This window comes from Centroberyx gerrardi, chromosome 1, assembly GCF_048128805.1.
Source record: "Centroberyx gerrardi isolate f3 chromosome 1, fCenGer3.hap1.cur.20231027, whole genome shotgun sequence".
Lineage (NCBI taxonomy): Eukaryota > Metazoa > Chordata > Actinopteri > Beryciformes > Berycidae > Centroberyx > Centroberyx gerrardi.
Window position 1 is genome coordinate 19,505,315 of NC_135997.1, and position 7,500 is coordinate 19,512,814.

Consider the following 7,500-nt stretch of genomic DNA (forward strand, 5'->3'; position numbering starts at 1 on the left):
AGTGTACCACCACACTAATCTATTATTCTGATCTATTTTTCAGAAATCCCAAATAACTGCTGCTGCTGGCTTGAAAGTAGTTTAGTTTAGTAGTTTAGAAAATTAATTTTGTCCAAAAATGTCACTTGGGCCCTTGTGGCTCCAAGGCTTTTTTATATTATGTAAAAGTATAGTGTTTTTGATACTGTACTGTGTGTGTGTGTGTGTGTGTGTGTGTGTGTGTGTGTGTGCTGGGGATATAATGTATTCAAATACCATGTTTGGCAACAAGCGGATAATGTCCTTCAAAGATATACAGATGTTTACCTAAATGTGATCAGCAGCATTCTGTTCAATTGTCATTCGCTCATGGTACATTATGTTTAATTCAGGAAATGTATTTAAACCTATTTGACCTAACAGTAGTCCACGGATGGCTCAGAAAAACACACATGCCTGCCTGCATGCTGTAGAGAAGAGCCACTAAACTGTAAGCTTGCTAAGCAGACTGTGCATCAGAAAGTTTGGGTTTTCCTCTGAGTATCAGTAACTAGAAAGAGATATTTGCACAGACAAAGCACCTGAGGTGCAGCTACAATGGAATGGTAGTACTAGGTAGTTTCATATCAAACTTGAAACTTAAAAAAGAAATGTGGAACTGTGCTATTGCTCAGCAGTACATAAATTTGTTTATTGACATGGCGGTCCTGCTGGACCTTCATCAGAGTAGTTTCTTTCTCTTGACAACAATCCAGCAGGATAAAAACTTCAGTGAATGAATTTATGTGGTGCTGAGCAAGAGCAGAGTGCGGTATCTCCTGTATGAGTATGAATAAACTGCAATTGTAAAATAGCCTATTAATCCCATCTATTATTGTGTGACCCACTACAAGCAGACCTAACAGTAGCTTGATCCATCCCCCAAGAGAGGTACATATCGAGTGTGTGAATGTGGGTGTGTGTGCATGTGTACTGAAGGTCAGGCCAGCAGCATTAAGAGGTCAATGAAATTAGTGTAAGTGTGTGTGTGTGTGTGTGTGTGTGTGTGTTAAAACAGCATCAACCAGCACATCTATCACTGTCAACCCCCCACCCCGAAACACACACACACACACACACACACACACACACATTGTGCATTCTTATGTCTCGTCCTCTCACCTTTTCCGGACTCTCCTCTCATAGTTGTGTTTTGTTTCTAGTGTAACTTTGCGTATCTTTGTATTCTTGGTCAGAAAAACTCAGCTCAGAAAAACAGATTTACACACTTAGAATGAAAAGTATAGCAAAACTTGGTTTGTCTTCTATTCCCTTGCTAGACAGTTGTTGTAATCACCCACTCTTTCTCCTCTCCCCAGCGCTCTCCCCCCTTCCCACTCTTCCTTCCTCCCTTTCTTCTTATTTCCTAAAGCATCACTGTAATCACCCCCTTTCTCTCCTCTGCTCCTGATCCTGTGCGCTGATATTGATTGATATTTCTTGGATTGATTCTTGTTAAGCTGCTCTGCATTCGCTACTTCAGGTCTGGGGGTCTTGTCTTGATCTACCCACAATCCCCCTGTGGTGCTGCTCTAGGCTCAGGTGTCAGCCTTATCAAAACCCTTCACACACAAGTGCTTTGATCACTCACACTCACACACATACACAGATGCAAAAAAACACTATGCAAGTCGCTCTCTTTCTCTCTGGCACACACACACACACGCTTTGATCATCCACACACAAACGCACATAATAACACACACACAAACACTTTGCAAGTCCTATCTCTTGCTCTCTATGTCTCGTTTTCCTTCTGTCTGTCTCACATAAACACACACACACACACGTGCGTGTACACACACACACACACACACACACACACACACACACACTGCAGAGCTTTGGGGCGGTAGTGAAGGTACAGGAGTAGTTCTTTGAAAAATCTTGAACTTTGAGAGTTGTGCTGTAGATCTTCCGGGAGCTTTTTTGAAGGGCCATAAACAAAATCTTTAGAGCGAGCCCAACTACCCACAGAAGAGAACTTAAATCACCACAAACTCTTGAGTGAGTGCTGCATACACAATATAGAGGCAATCTGTTTTCATCTGAATAAAATTCCTTGAGACCTCAGAAAACTAGCCTTGTCATCTAGATCAGAGATTCTCAACCTTTTTCATATCAAGGACCCTAATTTAGTCCACATTAGGACCACCGACCCCCATTTGATGAGATTTTGTCTCTCGGACCCAAATCTGAGAATATTTTTATTTTTAGATATGATTTTGTCCAGAATTCCTTGTCTATCTGTATTGTAGGTAGAGAGATAACAGTGAAACTATGACAAAAACAGTCGTTCTTCTACATTCTCTAATTGTATTAACTTCTTGTAAATGAAATAGTGGTGAAGTTTAACAATTCATCAATTTGCTGGGGACCCCCTGGAACCCCCTCAAGGACCTCTGGTGGTCTCAGGACCCCACGTTGAGAACCACTGATCTAGATGACACCTCGCATGTTCATCATAGCATGAGACTTCTGGCTTCTCTCTGATTTCACCAGGGGATGTCGCCATCCTGCACTGTGCTAAACAGTAAACTCAGTGCACTGTGTATATTAACTAACATTGTGCATTTTGTAACATTGTAAGATTTAAGACTTGGCTGAGGTTGCCAGCCAATAGTGGCAACTCCCTTATGTAGCAATTGCAACTGCCAGCCAGCAGTTGTAATTCCCACCAGTCCTGGATGCACTGCGTGTATCTATTATACTATTGTCTGCATACAAAAAAAAACAAAAAAACATAACACAATCCACCCAGGTACTTGCAGGGTACAGCTAAGTGGCTGACACTGCTACCTGTCTTTCTCTACTCCTTATAGCATTAGTTCTTACTATTTCATTGTCTAATGGCAATGGAGACAGCTGAATGTGTTAGTCGACTGTGTTTTTCCTGCTTACCCCACCTCTCTGTGTGCAGCCAAACACATCATATGACCGATGAAAGACATATCATCAGTCATAATGTGTTTCACCTTGAAGACTTACACATATAACCCATCATTTATTTGGATATTATATGCATATTACATATGATCTTTTTGGAACCCATCCAACCCATAACCCATCATAACTCAAAATGCAGAAAATGCAGGTTTTAGTTGTAAACAAATGTAAGCAAATCTTTTATAGCATCAAAATACATACAAACATCGTGTGTAGTGCAGTTTCAGCATGAAGAAGATGTCTTCAAAGCGTTAAATCTATTGGAATCGTTACAATTATTACAATTACTGTACCTCAGCTGACACACAAAAGCTAAAGACATTCTCACTAACAAGGTAACTCCAGTCAGCTAGTGAAGGTGACACTATAAAATTATTCATGATTTTTTCCTCCAGTAGTAGTCCAGAAAAGTGTATTCCACGGACCTGAGGCAAATGTAATCCACACCTGGTCTGTCCCTCCATATTCATTCTGTTGCCTTATCCATATGAGATTGGTGCCACTGCCTGTCAGTCATTTAAAATTTTCAACAAGAGCTATCACACCCACCCACACCTTGGAATTTATAAACTGACAGAGATAAAAGGGAGCTGAGAGAGAGAGAGGGAGAGAGAGAGAGAGAGAGAGAGAGAGAGAGAGAGAGAGAGAGAGAGAGAATTTCATGAATTTCCTTTAATTCAGATGTCCTTAAATGAACAACATTTTAATGAAATGTTGCCCTGTTAATTGTTTAATTAACTGTGAAACTTTATGAGCCTCTGTATTTGAAATACTATTTTTTTCAAATGGCTCAACAAATGGTTATAATGGGTAAAATGTATGTAATTAATTAGAACTTAAAAAATTAGAATAATTAATCATGATAACAAATGCATAGTTAAAACTACACTGGACACTAAAGGCTATTTCAAACAGTACTGTGGAGTGAAGCAGGGCAGAACTATCAGCGCAACACTTCTGAATATATACTGTATACGGGATGAATATTTATCAATGAATTGGCAGACCAATTGCAAAATTCAACAGCCCCTGGATTTACTCTGTAGGAGGCAGGGGTCAAAGGCTGAACGTTTGCAACAGAGCTTGCACACGCTTTTCAAGTTTAATAAACATGAGTCCTGATAGTGAATTTAAAAAAGTCTCTGAAACTGGCTATATAAATCTATATGGTAGCTGAGTCTGCCATATGGGCCACAGGAGCAAGAACATCCCCCATAGCATCTCAATCTGCTGGTTGGGATTATATCACCCTTATATAATGGCAAAGAATGATTTTTTCCAATGGCACACTTAAGAGGCACACTTAAAATTACTTTTAACACTTAAGACAAGGAATGTAAAAAGCCCGATATGACTTTTTTTTTATTTTATTTTTTATCAAAATTGAATTATCCACATATTCTTAATCTTTGAATGTTTTGTGTGGTGCCATTATATTATATATTTATTTATTTATTTATTATATTTTTTATTAAGAGCATTTTGTGGTTAAATATTTTAAAAGATATAAAGTACTCAGAAAGTATCTCAGAAACTGCTTTTCAGCTTGGTGCTATTGAGTTCTATTTCCCATTCAATCACAAATTGCAATGTTTCAATAAGGACTAATCAAAATTTCCCTTGTCTTGTAAGAGGCTTGTTCATGTATGGACTCCATACATGTTGGCCAAATTACATCAAAGAGAAAGTGAAAGGGTAGTAATAACAGCATGCAAGCCAGAAAATAGGAACAAATTTAAAATAATTATATCACTCCACCTTTTTCATGAGATGAGGAATTTAGGCTTAATCAAGGCCAATCGCTGGTTTACCCACTAAGAGCCTAGCATCAGATGGCCAAGAATAATCATTGTTTCCTGACAGGTAATTTCTCTTTATCTACTGATGAATCTATCGTATGTGGATGTGATATCACCTAACTCCTGTCCACAGGTCACCATCCCAGTTAATGTATCAAAACTCTTGTGACACACTGAGCTATCCAATTAGATGTTGAATGAATATTCCTATCAAAACAGTGTGTAGCTGGGTGTGTAGCTGGGGATGGGTTCAACCAAGATGTGCAGCTTATATATTGAATTCGTTTTTTTTTTTTTGAGGTTGAGAGCAGCAGAAACACAGAACAGTGGGAGAAGGAGCGAGACAGATGAACAGAGTAGAGTAGCAGCCACATCAGCAAAAAAGGAAGAAAAAATCAAGAAACAGACAATGTGATTCGGGGATCGAGGGAGAAAAAAGGCCAGGAAGAGGGTGTCCAATCCATTCTCATGGAATTCTGAAAGATGCAAACAACAGTGGACAGGGAGCACTACAAAAATATGTGCAGAAAATGAGATTATCTTACTTTGGGGCAAGTAACAGCAGCCAAACATACAATTGCATGCTGGTCAGTAGGCCTATACCAATGAATTGATATAGATATTGTAAAATGTTTTAATAGTTTCATATTCAAAAAGTTGGGTGTTATGATGAAATTAGTTTTTAAAGTAAAATCTGTTAATGAAGTGATATTTCTTGTTTGGAAACTTTTTATAGCTTGTAAATATTCAAATATAAAACACTATATCAAAATTGGTTTCATTTGACGCAGTCTAGTCTTAATGTGCTTCAAAGCTTCAAAACTGAAGCACATTAAGCCACTCTCCCATTGAAACTGAGGTTGCCTCATTGAAATCAGCCAGAGAGAACCTTGTAGAACCAATCCTAGACTGTGCACACACTTGTGGCCACAAAGCTCCACCTTGCTTTCTCATCTCTTCACACACACACACACACACACACACACACACACACACACACACACACACACACACACACACACACGCTCTTATATTACTATACTTTAGAAGAGCTTAACCTGAACCTTAACCCTCACCACTACATGCGTAAGCTTAACCTTACCTTATCCCTAAATCCAAGTCATGAGGCTAAACTAATATTAACCCTAAATCCAAATCCTTAGAACTGACCAAAATGTCCTCACTTTGGAGGATTTTCCAAATTTTTTTTATCCTTGTGAGGATATTTGGTTCTTAAGTATAGAAATACAAGAACACAGCTAACTGGGCAGCTAACTTACACCTTGCTAAACCCGACAACATTTCATGTTGGGCTCATACTATCATTACTTTAAAATATTTGCTGTAGCTCCTTGGTCCATCCGTGGGGTCCTGAGGGTGGGAGGGTGGGTGGGTGGGTTGGGGGAGGGTAGGGGGTGTGGTATTGCCTGCATTTATTGTCTCATTTGTCCATGTTTCCTTCTTTTTTCATTTCTCTCTTTTCATTATTATAATCTCAGATCTATAAGAGATCAACGTCTGAGTTGACATTTGTATTGAATGGAAGGATGTGAAAATTTGAAAATTTTTGTTTCTTTTTTGTTCACTCCTCTCTATTGTTAAATGAATGATTGGCCACATCTCTGTTTCATACTAAAATATCAATAACAAATTGATCACAAAAAATAAATAAATACAAGAACACACACACACACACACACACACACACACACTCATGCACACAAGACATGCCCAGCTGTGAATGTCTGTGTGTGTATATCATGTGCTATATCTGTATGTCCTTCTTTGAATCATATACTGTATGTGCTAAACTGATTGGTGTATTCAGACATCAAGCATTCAAGTGTGTTTGTATGTGTAAGCATGTGGGGAAATAATTTATGCGTGCGTGTGAGTGTGTGTGTGTGTGTGTGCGTGTTCGTGAATACCGCCTCTAGGCGGCACTCTGTAACAGCTAAGCCTCTCCCTCTCTCTCTGTCTCTCTCTCTCTTACACACACACACACACACACACACGCACACACGCACAGAGCCCTATCAGCAGTCACGGAGAATTCCTTCTTTCTCGCACCAGCTCTTAGTTACCATGGAAACCAATAAAAGAGCGGTTTGAGATGGGAGGGGAGAGAGAAAGAGCGAGGGAGAGAGAGAGAGAGAGAGGGAGAGAGGGGGAGAGAGGAAGAGGGGGAGAGAGATGAGGACAGGAATGGTGAGAGAAAAATTTAAAGCAAAACAGAGAGAGAGAGAGAGAGAGAGAGAGAGAGAGAGAGAGAGAGAGAGGAGGTGGGAGGGAGGTAGAATAAGAGAGAGAGAGAGAGAGAGAGAGAGAGAGAGAGAGAGAGAGAGGGGGAGGGGAGGGGAAATGGAGAAAAAGAGAGAGTGAGGACAGTGAGAAGTAGTTACAGAGAAAAGGAGAGAGAAGGATGAGAGGGAGGAAGGGAGCGAGAGGAGGGAATGAAAGGGAGGAAGAGTGGAGACAGAAGGAGTGCGAGAGGAGATGTATTATTTAAAGAGGTCTCACCCTTTCTAATGAGTTTGGTCTAAAAGCCCCAGGAGCTGCCCAAAGATAGAGAGACAGACAGAGAGAGAAACTTCCCTAACTATGTGGCGAGAAAATCCAATGTGCAATACGAGCTGAGAATTTGTTGACTGTTGTCACGAGTTCAGGGGAAAGAGCAACATTACTGAATGAAGAATAATAATGTATTTAATTAATTTGTTCTGTTTTGATAATTAAA

General features: G+C 39.7%; 1 protein-coding gene across 1 annotated transcript in view; it reads right to left on the bottom strand.

Moving 5' to 3' along the window:
* csmd1b (CUB and Sushi multiple domains 1b) overlaps nt 1–7,500 on the bottom strand; it is a 326,361-nt gene that overhangs the window by 76,710 nt on the left and 242,151 nt on the right. The gene's annotated exons all lie outside the window — the stretch shown is intronic.